Source organism: Euprymna scolopes, chromosome 38 (assembly GCF_053919585.1).
Source record: "Euprymna scolopes isolate OS-2025 chromosome 38, ASM5391958v1, whole genome shotgun sequence".
Lineage (NCBI taxonomy): Eukaryota > Metazoa > Mollusca > Cephalopoda > Sepiida > Sepiolidae > Euprymna > Euprymna scolopes.
The window spans coordinates 80611447-80632762 of record NC_136519.1 but is presented as its reverse complement, the minus strand read 5'-3'; the positions used below and the strand labels follow the sequence as shown (position 1 = coordinate 80632762).

The 21316-nt window shown below is 35.1% G+C and overlaps 1 protein-coding gene across 2 annotated transcripts in view; it reads left to right on the top strand.

The window, feature by feature from the left end:
* The window catches only part of LOC145263214 (dual specificity protein phosphatase 14-like), a 106988-nt gene that overhangs the window by 29067 nt on the left and 56605 nt on the right, over positions 1 to 21316 (top strand). Inside the window, exon 1 of one of the 2 annotated variants that reach the window (XR_013864492.1) lies at positions 11786 to 12266. The exons of the other annotated variant lie outside the window; for it this stretch is intronic. The gene's annotated coding sequence lies outside the window, so the exon portion shown is untranslated. Of the gene's footprint in view, positions 1 to 11785; positions 12267 to 21316 lie in introns of those variants that run through there. 2 annotated transcript variants of the gene reach the window in all.

Genomic DNA, 21316 nt, shown 5'->3' with positions numbered 1-21316 from the left:
CTTTTATAATTGCAACTGTATAGCTGTATGAACATTCGCTTTTGTAATACAAGAATTAATGAACGTAGTTTTTTTTTGGGGGGGGGGTTTCTGGAGAGCTAATGAGTTTTGGAGTCAGTAAATATGTCTAGAAACGAACACTTGTTTTGTTCATTATTTTAAGTGTGTCGTTACGCTTGAACCGTAATCTTTACAATTCAAACTTCTGTTGGACTCCCACGCAATCTGGCACCGTAGAAAAGGAACAAACAAACAAAATTAAATAAATAAAAATCCGGGTAGGCATATTTTTCTTTTTAACAAAAACATTTATTATCGCTACCCTCTCGTCTCGACACAACTTAAAACCCTAACCCTAACTCTAACTCTAACCATAACCCTCTCGTCTCGACACAACTTAAAACCCTAACCCTAACCCTAACCCTAACGCTCTCGTCTCGACACAACTTAAAACCCTAACCCTAACCCTCTCGTCTCGACACAACTTAAAACCCTAACCCTAACCCTCTCGTCTCGACACAACTTAAAACCCTAACCTTAACCCTAACCCTCTCGTCTCGACACAACTTAAAACCCCAACCCTAACCCTTACCCTAACCCTCTCGTCTCGACACAACTTAAAACCCTAACCCTAACCCTTACCCTCTCGTCTCGACACAACTTAAAACCCCAACCCTAACCCTAACCCTCTCGTCTCGACACAACTTCAAAGTCTCTCGCCGTCGTCCATCTCGCCCAGTGTATACTTTTCTATTCCGACCTCACATCGACCGTAATAAGTTCAAAATAACCAGTTGATCGGATTTAAACCCGGATCAGATAACTTATTAATATTAACTCCATTGGATCCGAAAAATAGGGTGCACAGTAGTGTAATGTTTATTACCGTTTTTTTTTTCTTTATCCGCCATCTCGACACCAACTTAAAAGTCTCTAAGCATCGTCCATCTTTCCCAGCGTACACTTTTCCTCTCCGACCTCAGGCCGGTCACAGCCTGCCATTTCTCAGCTTCGACTTTACACGTCCATTTCCTTCGACGTCAACTTTTTTTATTGAAAGGGATAGACCTTAGTAAGTAAGAAAGCAAAACTAGATAAGTTGAAAATAATATTAGGAAAAGGCTAGAATCGAACCCAGTAGGCAAGTGTTAAAAGATAACAGATATTGAAATCCTAGGAATGCAGAACGATTCACATTGTTCTCGCAAATAACTAAATATTATTTATGTCAGCAATTCAATCAATTGTTTATGCTTTTAGAAATAACTAGATATTAAATATGTCAGTTAAGATAATGGACAATACGAGCTTATAATTAATGCTTTAAAATAGGTTAAATATTGAACAATTAAAATTGGGAATTCTTTGTTTTCCAAAAGTGTGCTTGAACAGACATATGTAATATCCACGTGAAATTTATTCCCGTGGAACAGCAGATCTCTGACGTCATAAAGAAGGGATATTCTCAATATATTGAGACAGGGTTCGGAGTTAGAGAATCACAGTCAAAGTGATAGAGTCGGTTAGAGACGAGAGTCGGACAGCGATGCCCTTAGAGCTGGAGAGGTAAGAGGAGACGATGTTGCCATACAAGCTTGAATTCCTGAGTAATCAATCAGCCGGCTGATGAATAAAGAATCACCATCTATATTTTGTAGTTGTTTGTCTTTGTGTCGTCATTACAATTGAACGGTGTTTTGTCTATCATCATCTTAAATGAACTTTGTATAGCCTAAAGTATCTCCCCTCTATCTGTGTTAAAAAAAACTATTGTATAAATGTGTCAGCTCCGTATTAATAATATGATAAAAAATTATCATCGCGGTCATCATGATGTAAGCAGATATATGTGTCTTCAATATGAACCGGTCCTGGATATGACCTTAAACTATATCCGATGGTGAGGCCCCAGCTTGCGGGCTTTGGAGAATGTGGAGCCACCCTTTAATTACCATTGCTCCCAGGTCCACTATGACCCGGAGTGGTCATACTTGTTAGGGTCCCAACTATGGGTTAAATAGAAACCGACTTGAAAAAAAAAACAAATATATTTTATTAAAAAAACATTTCTTCAAAATCACTGGATTTGGCATTAAATAACCTGAAAAGGGTTGATATGCAGTAAAACAAACACAACCAAATCAATATGAACCCCCGCTACACAACACTTTGTTTCTCGCCCCACGTGGTGTATTTCTTGTCCTTTCTTTCTTTTTTCTTCTCGCACACCTTTCCTAATTTGCATATGCGCCTTTTTGCAACTACATCTGCCACTAATCTATTCGCAAGCCAGCCATCCTTTGCTGCTGCTGATATCTTCCCACGCACCTACACGCACTATATTACATTAGTGGATGTGAGTACAGAGTTTATTTGAAAGATATTTTGTAATTGCTTTAGTTCATTGCTGTTGTCTATTGGAATAAGGATGTCGTCTACGTAGGAGGGATAGATGGCGGGTTCAGTGATTGTATTAAATAGTTTCTTTCCAAAATTAGACATGTAAAAATTACTAAACGTCGGTTCAATTATGGAAACCATGTTGAGGTCATCCATTTTTGGGTAAATTCTTCCGTTATAGTCATAGAAATGGAGTTTGGTCGTGCAGATCAATATCAATTGTATAATAAATCAACGCTTGGTTAGTGTTATACATTTGTAATTTTACTAGCAGAGTGCCCGGCATTTCCCGGTCGTAAAATACGCTTAAATATGATATTTTGATTAATGCGGATTTCGTATTTATTATTATACTATATTGGATAACTAAGTGTCCACAGGCGGCCAGTGTTAAGTGTTGCAAGACTAGAACTCATTAGAGCTGTTATTAGAATTTACAACCAGCTAATCGACAGTCGACACTTGTACTCAGTTATGAAATCAGTGCTAAGTGTGCACAGACAGACTGTTCCACTGTATCATAGCTGCTAAGTGTTGCTAGACTAAAACACAGACAGACTCTTATCAAATTTACAACCAACTAATCGACAGTCGACACTTGTACTCAGTTATGAAATCAGTGCTAAGTGTGCACAGACGAACTGTTCCACTGTATCACAGTTGCTAAGTGTTGCTAGACTAAAACACAGACAGACTCTTATCGAATTTACAACCAGCATATCGACTGTCGACACTTTTATTATAGTATATTGGATCCAGTATTTCATTAAATGTTTTTAACGTCATTTAGAGTGATATATATATATATATATATATATATATATATATATATATATATATATATATATATATATATATACGAGCAAACAGTTAATAAAACATGTTAAAAAACACTTTGAAATGAGTTAAAAACATATTTAATCTGAAAAGGAAACACTAGATGGATAGTCCTTAATCCGCGGAGTTTCGAAGAAATACTTTCCTTCTCATAAGAGGGTAGAAATTAGCAATATGCGGGATCGGATTTTTCATGCAAAAGTATTTGATGAAACAACAAGTAAGTCAAAGATTTTACTTGAAAACAAAGAAAGTGAAGCAGAGGGAATATGGTGAAGAAAAGGGTGATTACACATGAATGGATAGTCTGATGGAAGATAAATAATCCAATGACGGTAAAATCCAAGTATATAACTCCAAGAAAGTTAATTGAATTTCATTTGCACAAGTAAAATCCAAAAATCCCGTAATCCAAAGGCAGAAGTCCATGGAAAAATTCACAAAAATGTGTACAAGGAAAAAAGGAAAAAATTCCAATAATATTCATAAAAGAAAAATAAGATATGCCTTTCATTTTACTGCCGATATATATATATATATATATATATATATATATATATATATATATATATATATATATATATATATATATATGAAAATTTCTAGCTATTAACAAATAATTATCTGTTTTTCTTGATTTTCGAATGTGGATTGATTTCTCATTGAATGATGATGTAATTTTAAGTTTTATGTCATAGTTTGCGTAAAAGACGTGTATAAATAAATCGTATTTATTTTTTTTGCATCTATTAAGATATTTGTTAAGAAAACAAATTTTAAATAATTCGAGGGGGATAACACAGATATACTTTCTTAATCTTGATCGTTTTTTAATTGGATGAGTAATTTAACGTAAAGCTTGGCAGTTAGATTTTAATCAGCAATAATGCTTTTTGTTTTATGCTAACAACGGAGATAATAAATACATAAAAAATATTACTATGGCGCAAATTAGAAATAACACCTCTTTAATAAGTAGGGGTATTTATTTATGAGAATGAAAACGTATTTAATATCAATTGATTTGTTTTGTAAGTTGTTTTATTTTCGTGAATTATGCTTTAAGAACATGCGATTATCTAATAAATTTAGATAAATTTGGGGCTATTATTTTTATTATAAATACAGAGTACAAAATAGGCTTCGTGGCTTAGTGGGGGGTGCCCTTTTCTCTTCCCTGCAACCTTTCTCCCACAGGAGAGACGTTGCGAGCCTGTCTTTGTTTTATCGTTAGTTCAATTGCAAGTGCTTGTCTGATCTCCAATCTCTAGTCCCCCCCCTCGCCGATCTTTCACGATAAACACTCGTCTAGCTGAAACCACTGTCAAAAATTTTCCCCACTCTTTATCTGTGCCAAAACCAAAACGTAGATTCCATGAACAAAGCTTCTTTCTTAGGAGTACACGCCTGTGAAACTCTCTTCCGTTTGCCTGCTTCCCACCTTACTACAACCTGGATGTTTTCAAGTCCAACATAAACAAATTCCTGATGAACCGCCCCCTTAAGTAAGACACTTTATCAGATCTCCAATACTAACGATTGTATACTATCCCATTGGTTACTGTACACACAATAACCCTTATCCCCAAGTGGCTTCCTGGCCTTGATAAGTGATGACTACCTTGTAAAAAAAAAATATTTAAGAAATAGTATCTCCTAGGGTTTTGTTTAACTTTTTGATTAATTTGTTTAAATTTTTAATTAATCTGTTTAAATTTTTAATTAATTTGTTTAAATTTTTAATTAATCTGTTTAAATTTTTAATTAAAACTTAAATACGAAGTCTCGGAAATATGGCTAGAATCTTTTTAGAACCAAATATGACATTATAAGATGACTCTCTCACTTTTTTTTTTATTACATTTTCACCCCAAACAAGGCGCATTGCCACTTTGGTGTAGGGAGCTACTATCAGGGGCAGCAACTACTGGGGCACTATGTTGAGATTTGGGCAGCAAGATGTCGGTTCACGTTGCACTTGAACTTCTGCATGTCAGTACAGTTAGGGAAGCAGGAACCTGGAATGGAATTCCAGAGTCTAGCGGTTCTGGGGAAGAAACTACTGGAGTAGAAAGAACCTTTACATCTAGGGATCTCTACTGTGTGGGAGTGGGATTTAGCTGCCTGTCGGGTTTGTCGAGGGTGTCTACGTCGTGGGGGCACAAGTGTCTGCAGTTCGTCAGAGCATTCACCATTAAAATACTTGTAGAAAAGGCAGAGGGATGCAACGTTTCGTCGATGGGACAGAGGCTGAAGCTTAGATGCCAGTTCAGGGCCTATCAGATTGGCGACTCTTTTTTTAACCTTGTCTAGGAGCGAGACACTAGTAGCAGATGCACCAGCCCAAATGTTACAACAATACTCCATACATGGGCGAATGGTGGCCTTATAGAGGTACAGGATACTTTCAGGTGTTAGTGTGCTTATTTATTATTATTATTTTATTTATTTATTTATTTATTTATTTTTGTCGGGTGGGGTGGGGTTATAAATACTACAATAAGTCTTTTTATATTTTTGCAGAATTTAAATATTTATATTTCTTTATATCTACATTTTTTTTCCTTTAGCAAATCCTGTGTCATTCAAAAGAAAAAAAAATCTAACTCGTTTTAAGGAACATGCATCTGTCTCTGATAAGATGTTTAGTGGATGTTCGCTATTCAACAAAACAAGTGTAAGGCGTACTTCATAAAGATGAATAAAATATTATGAGTATGAATTAGATGCATCTTCTGGTTTTGGAATAATTAATAACGTTATATATATATATATATATATATATATATATATATATATATATATATATATATATATATATATATATATATATATATACGTTTTATTTTATATCACCGTATCTTTCTGTTAAGTTACATTTTTGTTTCAGCTACCCGGCCGTTTATTTTTTGGCCGTCTGTAGCTTCCTCGCCCCCCCCCCTTACCTCATTCACTCTTTCACTCTTTCATCCCATAATAACGAACATTTCTGTAAAAATCTGAGGAAGCTATAGACGGCCAAAAAAAAAACGGCCGGGTAGCTGAAACAATAAATATAAATAAATATAATTTATATATATATATATATATATATATATATATATATATATATATATATATATATATATATATAAAGTGAAAAGGTACGTGTGTATGTGTGTGCGTGTGAAGACAATTCTCAACCTATATACTCAACGATTTTTATCTACAAACTTCAAATTTGGTATATAGCGTATTCAGACACGTGGAAAACTTTTTAATCGATTTTTATCCGGAAAAAATGACTGTTAAGGGTCAAAATTGAAAATTTGGTATGTGGGGTGTCATCGAAGTGTTGTTTGTCTATTGTTTTATGAATTCGCATGCATAAATCGTTCACACGGCAGATTACCTATGTTAAGAATAAGTAGGTTTGAATATAATGTTTAATGATCGTGTCAAGCTGACCTAATGGTAATCGTACTTGACTCAGTGTCTTTAGATTTCTCACACAGGTTACCATCCGCTATTACTTAGTGATAATAACTTATGGCGTTCCCTGGAATCTGGGTGACAACAAGTTTCCTCAGCTATCCAATATTCTCCATCTTTTTCGATCACCTTTGAAAATATATTTGCATCGTCGCAACAGTCACTCTGTCATTGATTTCTCGCTGGCAACGATCATTAGTCTCCACTGGAATTTCGATAGCATAGTCCAAGTCTCTTCGCACCTATCCAGTGGAGGTCTGGTTAGTGTCTTTTCTCGTCAGTTTTCCCATCTTCTTTGACCCTTCACTACTATTTGATGCAGCACCAGTCGAGGCCTACTCTACATTTTTTTTGTGTGTGGTTTCTTCTTCTTCTTCTTCTTCTTCTTCTTCTTCTTCTTCTTCTTCTTCTTGTTGTTGTGGTGGTGGTGGTGGTGGTGGTGGTGGTGGTGGTGGTGGTGGTGAAGTGAACAGTTAAAGAAAAATATAAACCTTGCATGCACATGTCTCAGTTTCTGTATGCATTAAAATATATTTGTGCGTATTTTACGACCTGTCAACGCCGGGTGGCCTGCTAGTATATATATATATATATATATATATATATATATATATATATATATATATATATATATATATATATATATATACCTACTATACTTTTCATAATCGTTTAACGTAGGTTTTAATGGTCACCTCATTGTAACAGAGATGTCCTAGTCCTGACGAAGCGATTCCCTAACTGGGTTTTCGCTGAAACATGTATGCTTATGTGTAGCCATTTGTTTGTAAACTAAATTCACTTATTTTGGCTCTGTCTAAACATTGAGCACTCTTTTGGATGACACACTTATAAATTTTGTTTTGAACAAACAAATAATTACTACTAATACAATATATATATATATATATATATATATATATATATATATATATATATGCTGTTTTAACAAAAACCAAGTCTTCAAAGAATGGGTTGATAGCAACAAATAGTGTATTTCATTGTTTGTTACAATTGTTTCAAGACCATTCGGACAAATTCAAACATTATGTCGTTTGAAAACTTTCACAAGAAATTTAACTTATGTTTTAAAAAATGTTATTTTTTTACTCCGGACTAATCAACAAAGTTATATCGTTACGATTCTATGTTAGTTTCGTATCAGGAATTTGCTTGAATTAACTAAGGAAATATAGAAATTTAATTTAAGAAATTAATGAATAGTATTTATAAAACATAGTAAATGGGCATAGGTAATTAGTGGTAACATTGTATGATATTTAGTTTAATTTTTTTTAATAGAGATACGAAAATAGGTAAATATGTAAATCTTTAAAAAACACTTTGCAAGTATGCGATATAGGTAAAATAGTTTCGCTTGTTTTTTTTTCCTTATAAGGGAAATGTTTTCATAATGTTTTATTGTAAAAGTGCATTTTTATTCAATAAATCTGAAGAAAGGCTGTTCTTGTGAAAATTTTCAAACGACATAATGTTTGAATTTGTCTGAATGGTCTTGAAACAATTGTAACTAACAATGAAATACACTATTTGTTGATATCAACCCATTTCTTGAAGTCTTGGTTTTTGTTAAAATAGTATATGAATGCTCAATTTTGAAATATGATGATTTTATCGCTTACTTTAAGTTATTCTCTCCTTTTTGGATTAAATTTATTGGTATATGAACGATTACTGAATTATATTAACCCAGTAAAATTCGGAATACTACAAATAAGACTGTAGTTATATATATATAAAGATAAGTATATATATAATATATATAATATATATGTATACATATAAAATAGAGTTATATATATAAAGTTAAGTATATATAATATATATATAATATATATATCTATATATGTATATATATAAAATAGAGTTATATATATAAAGTTAAGTATATATATATATATAATATATAAAATAGAGTTATTATATAAAGTTAAGTATATATATATATATAATATATATAAAATAGAGTTATATATATATAAAGTTAAGTATATATATATATAAAATAGAGTTATATATATATAAAGTTAAGTATATATATATATATATATATATATATATATATATATATATATAAAGTAGAGTTTGTCTGTCTGTATTTAGCTGTGCTTCCTAACAATTCAACTCTGGTGACATAAGTTAAACTTACCGATCTCTGTGAAATTATGAGGTAATGAATAGGGAGGATAGCTTCTTGAGACTGAACAGATACTACATTTTTATTCTTGCCTGAAGGCGAAATTAAACTATGTTATAACTTATGTGCCTTTCCCAAAGAAAGCAAACGCAGACACGGGATCGCTTTTTGCTTTCATCTTTATTGCCCGTCCCTAATATGAGTTCTTTGCGATGAAATCAAATCAATTCGTATGAATCATCATCGATTTTTGACAGGTTCGATTGGCATTGGTTTTGTCGATTCGATCTTGAATCAGGTACTCAGAGATGAACCATGTGAAGGTTGCCAGCATTTATAAGTATGGGGTACAATGGGATGGACTGGATTCGAACCTGGAACGCCTAAGTTACTAGTTTACGTTGATATCCACTTCACCATGGTCACTTTGTTTTTTTATTTTATTTCTTCTTCTTCTTCTTCTTCTTCTTCTTCTTCTTCTCCGCCTCCTCCTTCTCTTCGTTTTTTTCTTCTTATGATTTTTCATTCTCCTATCTTTTTCTTTTCTTTTCTTTTCTCGTTCTCTCTTTTTATTCTCATGTTCTTCGTCTTTTTCTCTTACTTCTTCTTCTTCTTCTTCTTCTTCTTCTTCTTCTTCTTCTTCCTCCTCCTCTTCTTCTTCTTGTTTTTCATTTAATTCTTGTTTTTCTTTTTCTCTCTCATTTTCTTCTTCTTGTTTTTCCTTCTCCTTTCGTTTGACTTCCTTTCTTTTACGCCTTCTTTTTCTTCTTCTTTGTTTTCGTTTTCTTTTTCTCCCTCTTTTTTCTTCCTTTTCTTCTCCGTCCCTTTTTCTTCTACCTATTTTTCCTGTGTCTTTTTATTCTCTCTTTCGTCCTTTTTTTTCTTTTTACTTTCCTTCTTTTTTCTTATCTCTATACTTCTTCATCTTCTTTTTCTTCCGATCCTTCATGATGACGGCGATAAACCCCCTCCCCCCAAATTTGCAATCAATCAATATGGTTCCAATCCTGACTCTCTCATTATTCGCATTGGTTTCTCCGATTCTATTTTGACTCAACTACTCACAGAAGAAACCACATGAAGGTTGCCAACATCCCTAAGCGAAATGTGTGCTTTGAAATCTATTGGATTCATACTTATTCCGTGCCATTATCAATTTCATTACGCTACTTTCATTTTTATTTATCAAAAAAAAAAATCCTCAAGAACCGTTTACAAATATCCGAAACACCTTCGAAACTAGTAATACTCATCAACTCGACCAAGTAATTTGCTTGTGACGCAACCGAACAAGAATCTCTCGGCTCCCTCCCCTAACCCTTCCACACCCAGCCCCCACCTTCACAGCCCTACCGGCATTTTATAAAAATAGCTCAACTGACACCATGACTAATGACGGAACTATACAGAAAGCCCTACTTTGTTACGTCAGTCTTTATCTAGGAGCTTAAATATAGATACTTGAATTATTCGAACGTACCTAAACACAGTAATTTATATATATGTATATATATATATATATATATATATATATATATATATATATATATATATATATATGTGTGTGTACATATACATACACATAATACGTATATACATAGACATACACACATATATTACACACACATATACCACACACACACAAACACACACATACGTGTGTGTGTGTGTGTGTGTGTGTGTGTGTGTGTGTGTGAATGACTACAAATATATATATATATATATTTATATATATATATATATATATATATATGAATGATATTTTTAGTCATCTACATACATTACTGTTTCGTTGTATCACAACTCATCACTGCGGCTAGACTAGCACTTCTCCCAAACCGAAGATTGAACCTAGGACCATCACGTTGGCAATCGACCCACGGGAGTGGCGCCCGTAAATAATCTCCACAAATGTCTATTTTAAACAAACATTCGTTCACTACATTTAAAGCGCTCAAACCACTTGTTTACATTATATATATATATATATATATATATATATATATATATATATATATATATGCGATATATATATATGCGATATATATATATATATATATATATATATATATATATATATATATATATCGCATCAGCAAAAATATGGGGTTGGTTTTTTTTGAAGACACTAAAAAATAAACCGAGCATTTTTTTTTTTTAGTAAGGCAGATGTATCTTTTAATGGTTCGCCTTCTAAAAGTCGTAAGTACCATCGTCAAAGCATTCGTTTGTATGGCCAATGTAGTTTATGAATGTATGAAAATGTTGATATATACAAACTTTCAAAGGAAACGCCAATGGAATAATATTACCAGTTTTAAATCGTTAGTAAAAAAAAAACACCCAATATTTTTGCTGATGCAAAAACGACCCTGATTTTCGAAAACGGAATTCCAAATGAAGAGCTCTTCATTTAGAATTCCGTTTTCGAAAATAAAGGTCGTTGCCTGATGAGGTCTCTAGTTAGTAAATACTAGTAAACCGAAACATGCTCATGACTGTGTAGCAACAAACTACTGCTTATGTAAAGACAAATGTAACCTGCTCTACTTCTGTATTGAGCACTCTTGTATGGACCTCGTTATATTTCACCGGTTACCCTACCTTTGGAAAATAGCAGCCTCAAATTATATATATATATATATATATATATATATATATATATATATATATATATATATATATATATATAATAAATTCCACAGTCAAACAACGTCGCAGCTCACAAGAGCCATGACAGTCAACAAACCGGAAGTCGAAGACTCGAGTTTCGCTCTCATTTGGGCTCATCAGTTAGATGCTCGGGTTTCGAATCCTGAGTTTGGATGTGTCTAACTGATGAGCCCAAATGAGGGCGAAACTCGAGTCTTCGACTTCCGGTTCGTTGACTGTCATGGCTCTTGTGAGCTGCGACGTTGTTTATACAATCTCTCACACACATAAAGTTATGAACAGTATATAGGGCCCGAGCAAAGCTAGGCTGACCTGCTAGTCGTAAAAAGTTATCCAGTATATATAATTAATGTTTCCTATATTATATTAAATTCTATACTCGGTTCTACCCAGTAGGTCATCGTCGCCCATCACATGCGCTGCTTCTCTGAATCGTTTTGCTCTCCGCCGTTCTTTTCTCTCTATAATTTTTGCTTGGTGCCATAAAATGGGATTAATTGTCGCTCGTCAACACAATGGCCATTCTTCGGCAATTAAAAAACGAGAGTCTAATTAGCGGCGGCGAAGAAGAAGAAGAAGCAGTCATCCTTATAAAAACGAACTGTGATGAAGATTGGGCAAATTGCTCGTTAATTGACATTAATAGAAAAGTGCCAGCCAAGAAAAGCTTCTTTCTCCGACGACATGGACGTGCAAACACGCTTAACTGTTAAACAGCCTTTAACAGGTGAGGAAATCATATCATATAATTTTTACATTGTTTTTGTATAACCTTTTCTAAACGCTGACTGGTTTTAGGGTAGATAATCTAATATATAAACTGCTATATATCTGTCTGTCTGTCTCCATTTCAAACTCTATCTCCCCCGAAACTAAAAGACGCAGAGCGGCGCTAGAGGCCTTAAATGATTGGATTTTTTTTTTTTTTTTTTTTTTTTTTTTTTTGGTAAATATCCAGATCCTCTACTACAGAACACCGACCACTCTAATTTGTTTTTTTATAAGTAATTGAGGTCGCTAACAACGCATCTGATAGTCAAACTTGGGGCAAATTTGCCGTTTGCATGGTATTAACCCCCGAACCCACGAATAACTTTCCACCATTTTGCAGCTTCCGTTTACGCTACGTGCGTGCGCTGCAGCATGAACGACGGCTTGCTTCACCTAGCAAACTGCCTTCTCTCACATGGCGTACCAATCAAAAAATTACGGACTGATATTTTTTTATTAATATATATGTATATATATAATAAATTCCACTCAAATGATTGGATTTTTTTTTTTTTTTTTTTTTTTACGGACCATTCTTTTATGGGTCTTTAGCCGGCTAGAATACTTTTTAAGGGGTCAAAAAAAAGGGTCGAAATTGAAAAGATCGTTATACATTTTGTACATTCGTATTAGTTACTTTTGATTTTTAATCAGTTTATATGCGTGTCACGTTGGTAAACGTCACCAGTTTTGAATGTTTCGGTTTCGATTCTAGCTGATGGCACTAAAATACTTTTTTCTTTTTTTTTTTTTAATATTGAAATCACGACTCTATAATAATATATACGAAATCTTGACGGATTAAAATATCATATTTAAGCGTATTTTATGCCTGGGCAAAGCCGGTTGACCCCCAAATTTATATTATTTCGATTTTTCGGATTCCTCATGTTTTTTTTTTTTCGGACTACTATCCACATCTTGAATGTCATTTTCACAACGTTTCGGTCGATGTAACCTCCGACCTTCTTCTTTTTTTCGAACTCTGCAAGGACCTGTGACGTAGTACTTGGAAAAATCAATTACGAAAATGATATTCTCCTGAAGGTTGATGGTTGACATGTAAACACGCTTAGCTCTTAAACAGCCTTTCAGGCGAAGAAATCGTCTCATATAATTTTAAAAGAGGCCTGTTGAGATCGAGTCGACGGATCGATTATTTTTTTTTTTTTTTAATGTGTCGTTTTAAGCAAAAACAAGATTACGTTCTTAATTGTCATACTGAAAATAGTAAGATATCCAAGAATTACGAAAAATCATCGAGTAGAAATTTATTTCTAGTTAAAAGTCATTGTTACGGAAAATTGAGTAAAATCGCATTTTTCTTAGATGTTATGAAGTAGACGGTATATTTTCTTGGTTTGAAAATATAAGTTCTTTTCTACCAATTGTTATAAAATTTTCAACATAGAATAGTATTTTAATCTTCAAAAAGCCTGCAAATTTTCATGTAGTTTCCTCCTATACAGCCAAAGATATGAACATTTCCATATTTAATTTGGCTACAAGTAAAGATTATATATATATATATATATATATATATATATATATATATATATATATATATATATATATATACTAGCATTTCAGCTCGGCGTTGCCCAGATGGTTGGTGATGTATATTGAGCAAAAAACGGTCAATTTTTAAAACTTTCACCCCTATTATGACCCCTTAAAATTTATTGTCTTGGGCTCGAATCTAGTTATTAAGTTAGATCCATCTCCAAGGAACCTATATCTAAAATTTCAGGTGTTTAGACCCCAAATTGGCAGGGGAGTTTGGTAGAGTTTTCAAAGGTCAAATCGTTGTACTTTGACCCCTTAACAGTCAAATTTCTGGCCGAGAACCGATTACAAAGATTTTCCCAAATCTCAATACCCTTGATTGAGATTGTCGGACTGACTTCCTCATCTTGGTTGTTATCGTCACAACGTTTCGGCCGTTTTGCCCTCCGGCCTTCATCAGGTGTTTTGTATCGAACTTGGGAACCGTTTATTAGGAGTCTCGAACCCAACCCTTTATTATTATTACGGGGGTACCTCCATATATATATATATATATATATATATATATATATATATATATATATATATATATATATATATATATATATATACTAGCATGGGCGCCAGGTGTTTGGATATGTATGTTGAGCAAAAAAAAAAAAATGGTAGTAGGAAGGCAGGCTCGAACCTGTACCGCAAAGGAGGAAAAGAACGGGGGTAAAACCTAACGTTTATGCTGTTACGACCACCACCAAACCGGAAGCGACATTTTTTTAAATTAAGGCTAGACAATATAAAGGAGAGGATAACTTTCAAAAATATCGGCGAAAAAAGTGACCCTCCCTGTAGAAAAGTGCCTAGTTGAAGGGGAAGATATTAATGTTTTTAGCTAATTTTTCGATATTTGTCGTATGAAAGATCGAACTTTAAATGATACTGATCTTGCTAAAATCCGTCGCCTCTATTGAAAGTTTAAGGCAGACATGCAAACAGACATACATACTTACATTTATATATTGGTAACTAAAAATTTTCGACCCAAACTGATGAAAAAGCTTGCTCTATCTCTGAATACCCTTTATGTAAAATTTCAAATATTTAGACCAGAAATTGTCTGAGTAATTTTGAAGAGACCGCGGAGATCAATTTTTTTTTTAACTTGGACCCCTATTATAACCCCTTAAAATTTATTGTTTTGAGCTCAAATCAAGTTATTAAGTTAAATCCAGGCCCAAGGAACTTATATCTAAAATTTAAAGTGCATAGACCTTAAATTATCGGAGGAGTTCGGTAGAGTTCTCAAAGGTCAAATCGTTGAACTTTGACCTCTTAATCGCCAAATTTCTGGCCAAAAACCAATCGCATCGATTTCCCCAAATCTCAGTAACCTGTATATCAAATTTCGAGTCTGTAGACTAAAAATTGACAGAGATATTGCGTAGGGAAATGTACACAGACACACAGACACACAGATACATAGACACACAGACACACAGACACTTTCACTTATATATATATATATATATATATATATATATATATATATATATATATATATATATATATATATATATATAGGGATCTCAACTGTATAGGTATGGGACTTTGCTGCTTGCTGGGTTTGTCGGTGGTATTTTCGTCGAGGGGCTACAAGTGCTTGTAGTTCGTCAGAGCATCCACCATTAAAATACTTGTAAAACAGGCAGAGGGATGCAACATTTCGCCGGTAGGACAGGGACTGAAGTTTAAATGACAATTCAGGATTTATTAGGTTGGTGAAACTGAATCCGTAGCAAACAACCTCCCTGGGATTCGTGCCAGGGACGTCCAGAAAAGCAATAAGCTTTGATCGATGCTGGGAAGACTCGTCATATCAGACAAGTGTTATTCATTTGGACACTCCCCTTTTTCCGGGGAGCTGATTTTCCCAAACATCTTGGGGGATGTGCAGAAACTGGCTTGCAGTCAAAGCTAAGTGCGTGATTTCATTTCCCTAGGGCGTGATGTTTGACCTCATTAAATTTACGCACGTGTGAACTCATTCACTTAATTTTTAATCGTTTAATTTCAACCATTCTCATTCCACCACCCTCGTAGCGTTGTGGTAAGTTATCAGACTATCACTTTCTTTTCTGCCTTCACCTCAAGGCTTCTGGTTTGAGCCTACCTGCCTACCAAAACTTTCTCCCCACACACACACCGACAAACACCCAGGAATGCCGGGTAACCACGCTAGTCTATATATATAAACGGTAAAATGTGTGTGTGTGTGTGTGTGTGTGTGTGTGTGTGTGTGTGTGTGTGTGTGTGTGTGTGTGTGTGTGTGTGTGTGTGTTTGTATGTCTCGCAAAAACTTTCGACACAGGCGACAGATTTTCACCAGATAGGTATCATTTTGAAGCTCGAACCTTCGGACGACAAATATCGGAAAATTTGCTAAAAACATTAATTCCTTTACCCTCAACGGAACACTTTTCTGCAGGGAGGCGTCGCAAAAAATCGTTCCTTCATGACAAGGTAGCATGCGCAAAAAAAAAGGTATTTCTTGAATTAGTTTAAAAAAACGACCCAATTTCGCTGACGCGCTCTTAGCTCAGTGGGTTAAGGTGTGGCATCATTGTATTAAGGTTGCAAGTTCAAACGGTGATGTAAGCTTTTTTTTTATTTTGAAAGTTTTAATATTGAAACAGTTATTCATGCCATTTTTTACGTTCATTATTTTTTGTTTGTTTTTGTTTTTATTTTTGTTTTTCCGATTTTAAAGAATTTTAGCATCGTTCGTTTGCATCACGTTCGGTTTTATTCTTATTTTTATTTTTTCATCACGTTCGCTATTTTTGTTTTTTCCGATTTTTTAAAAGAAGTTTTAACCTTGTTTTTTTATATAATATTTAAACGGGGTTATTACTTCACTTATTCTTTATGTTCCATATTGTTTTGATTTACACCCCCCTCCAACACACCTCTAAACACCGGGTACCCCTGCTAGTATATATATATATATATATATATATATATATATATATATATATATATATATATATATATATATATAAGGCAAAAGTGGTGCGTGCGTTTTTGCATATCCGTGAAAGGCTTTTTTGGGGAGGGGGTCTTGAGAGGGTTAGTATTTTGAAGAACTTTTTATATACTCCCTAGATTATAATATGTACCATTTGTGAACGCACGTCATCTCTATGTTTATTTTGATCGACTTTTATAAAATTCACGCTAATCCATCTCTTTGGGTGTTTGTTCGTCTTTTTCGTATAAATAAAGTGAAACTCATTGAAGCAAAGCCGTCAGCGGTCTTTTGTGCCGAGACATCCAGAAAGGCAATTAGCTTTGATCAATATTGGGGAGACCTTCCATATCAGGCAATTGCTATTCATTTGAGAGTTACCCCCCCTTTTTTTGGAGGAGCTTGGTTTCCCCAACATGGTGGAGAAGCAAATAAATGAAATGGTGGAAAGCTTAACTGGCTGGCCGACGTTCATTTCTGCACCTGCGTGATTCTTAAGTTTTTGATTGATATCGTTAAAGTTTTTGATTGATATCGTTTGAACGCTTTTCACTTCCTATGGCCTAGCGGTAAAATGTCATGTTTCCTTTCACTTTCTTTTCCGCCTTTGTATCACAGCTTCTAAGCCTGCCCGCCTACTACCACTTTTTTTTTTCAAAACACCCGGGCAACGCCGCGTACCCCCGCTAGTATACATGACAAAAAGTCTATTCCAAGTTCTAAGATGTTGTTCATCTTACCGTTTATTTCTTTAAGCATATTAAAATGCTCAATTCTTGACAGCACTTGTTTTCTAGTACAGAACGATCCATGTCAATTTTTAATGCCATTCTGCGCTGACACATGAGAAGAATAGGAACTCATCAACTTTAAAAGAAAATAAATTATATAAATCCAAAAAGTAGTTGCAACATATATATATATATATATATATATATATATATATATATATATATATATATATATATATTCTACTAGCGAGGGGTACCCGGCGTTGCCCGGGTGTTTGGGAGGGGGGATTAAAAAAAAAGTAAGTATAAAGGATCGAACCCGAACCCTTGGGGCAAAGTTGTAAATTAAAGTGTGAAAAAATAAAAAAAACGTGCGATGTTAACCATTGCCCCGCCACGAGATGCTAACGGAAACACGTTTGAATTTATTTGATTACTTGGATTTAGCAGGTGCCCGTTTTAATGAGTTAATGAGGTCAAGTTTGACTTCGGGATGGTATTCATTTACTGCTGAACGCTTTTTTTCCCACCCCCAAGATGTTATAGGAAAAAGACTAACCCACATCCGGCGAGCGACAAATATTAAATATTCATCTTCCCGAAATCGACCAAATTAAATACACAGGCGAGCTTCGTTGTTAACTGTGAGATATTACGATTTATATGTGATATAAAAAGTTTTAAAAAGTTGTGAACCGACCGACCGCTTCTCTGAAAGAAGCCTTTTGTAGACACACGGAAAAAGCGAGCACACATACATACATACATACATACATACATACATACATACATACATACATTTTCGCTTTTATATATATAGATGGAAATATGATTTTTCAATTATATTTCACTTTTTATATATACAACTCAATTACAGAGCATTACAATTGCGAGTATGAAGGAATTAAAAGAATAAATTGTAAGATGGTCAACATCATGAAATTTGGAATCTAGACTTTCGTCTTTTTTTTTACATAGGCATCATCACTTATCAAGGCCCAAAGACCACTCAAGGATAAGGGTTAAGCATGTACACTAGTCAATCGAACAATACAGTAATTGTTAGTAATGGAAATTCGGAAAATTAGTTAACTTAAGTGGAACGGCTCATCAAGAACTTGTTTACGTTGGACTTGAAGATCCTGTTTAAAAGGCAAAAGTCAAGTATCATGCTTCAGTTGTGTACTAAATAGAAACATACGTTTCGAACGCGCCTCTGTCATATCAAAGAACTTATAGTAGATTTTTATGTCGAGTCTTCCTGCTTATGTGGTAATAAAATTTCTCAACTGCGCTTGTGATGTTAGGCGACGTAAGATGTTGGTTTAAATCGCCTGTTCCTTCTTTCATCGGATTATTTCGATTATCGATACTTATCAATGGCATTCCGACACAAAACCTATCTAAGAACACTGCCAGGTACATAAGGTACCTTCGTGTGAGATTTCATAAAAATCCGCCCAGCCGTTTTCGAGTCCATAGGAAATAAACTCACAACCACAGACACACACACAAAGTTCCTTGTAGAGATAACAAAAACATACTCCTGTCTGTCTGTCTGTCTGTCTGTCTGTCTGTCTGTCTGTTCACAAATTAATTGATATGTACAAAATGGTTCACTGTTTCGCAAATTAATGTTCATACTGAAAACGAACGTTTAAACATTTTCATTCAAGCATGATTTCTATATATACTATTTATTCATTCGAAATGTCTTAACTTAGCAACCTATGTCTTTTTTTATTATTCCATTTTCACCTTAAACAGGGCACAGTGCCACTTTGATGTAGGAGGTCAAGATCAAAGTGTAGTATCTGTTCTTCAGATGCTGCACTTCATTTTCTTGTTCTCTTTCGGTGGAGGAGAAATCCCTCACGACTGAGACAATTTTTATTTTTGTACCTTTTCTCCACGTTAAAAAACGACCCTGGTGTCTAACTCTGTCCCGTGGGGAGGCATAGTAAATAGGTACTATCAAGGCCATAAGTTGCAGGGATGCTATGTAAGGAGTGTAGCAACAAGATGTCTGTTCACATTACACTTGAACTTTTGCATGTCAGTACAGTTGGGAAAGCAGGAACTCAAATGGGAGTTCCAAAGTCTAGCAGTTCTGGGAAAGAAACTACTAGAGTAGAAGGCCTTCTTAAATCTGAGGATCTCTACTGTGTAGGGGTGGGATTTTGCTGCTTATCGGGTTTATTGGAGTTATTTACGTTGAGGAGATATAAGGGCTTGTAGTTCGTCGGTGCATCCATCATTAAAATACATGTAGAACAGGCAGAGGGATACTACATTTCGTCGATGGGATAGAGGCTGAAGTCCAAATGACAAGTCATAACAAGACCCAAAACCCTGCAAGAATTGAAGTAAAACATCAGGAACAAAATAAGGGAGTTACGAGGGGCGTGCAATAAGTAATGCCCCTGACCCACTTCCCATAGCAGTAGAGCAACGAAACTTGGCACAGTTATTAGTCTTTCTCTACATAGGAAGCACCCAGAGTTATGCATTTCTCCCATCGTTTGATGCAGCTCTGGAGACCGTTTTTGTAGAACACCCCAGGTTGGTCCTCCAACCACAACATGACTTCAGAAATCGAGGCTGCATCACCTGGGAAACGCTTTCCTTTCAAAAACAACTTCATGGCTGGGAAGAGGTGAAAGTCAGAAGGTGCGAGGTCAGGAGAGTATGGAGGATGGGGGAGCATTTCATAACCACACGTCCGTGCTTCTGAACTGGTGACATGCGAGTTGTGGACCGGAGCGTTGTCCTGCAGGAGGAGGGTATCTTTGCTGATCTTGCCCCGCCTCTTGATTTTGATAGCTTCCCTTAATTTCGTCAAAAGTGAAGCATAATAGGCTCCTGTAATTGTGGTACCCTTTGCCAGGAAATCTGTCATCACTACTCCGTCCTGGTCCCAGAAGACTGTGAGCATGACCTTGCCAGCGGAGGGCTGCACCCTTGTCTTCTTTGGAAGTGGTGAGTCCAAGTGTTTCCACTGCATTGACTGGGTTTTGGTCTCTGAATTATAGTAATGGACCCAGGTTTCATCCTGTGTAATCAGTCTTTTTGAAAAACTTTTATTCATCTTCTTGGCACATCTCCAAATTCATCCTCGAGCACTCGACACATTCTCGCTTCTGGAATGGTGTGAGCAACCTGGGAATCCATCTGGCAGACACCTTATGCATATGCAAATGGTCATGAACGATAGTTTCCACAGACCCTGTACTAATCTTGACATCTTGGGATATTCGGCGAATAGTAATGCGGCAATCTTCCAAAATGGCAGACTCAACTTGACGGACAAATACCTCATTAATGGCAGAAGGGGGGGCGACCAGGTCTGGAAGCTGTTTCCACAGACTTCCGGCCATGATTGAATTCACGATGCCAGCGTTTTACAAGGTCATATGATGGGGCATTATCACCATAAGTTTCTTTCATTTCATCAAAAGTCTCCTGTGGTGTGCATCCTTTCAAATACAAAAACCGGATCACTGCTCGACATTCAACAGGCTCCATTTCACACCTGACTCAGCTCAAACACCTGTAAAACAGAAACCACAATTAGTTCAGAGCTGTAATTTGCCACATAATCCGTAGAGATATAAATCATTGCACATGCAAAATTTCAGCTAGATCAGACAACTAGAAGTGGGTCAGAGGCATTACTTATTGCACGCCCCTCGTAAATCGCAATGCAGAGATTCTGTAATGTGTCATGAATAATGTTTTGGAAAGAGC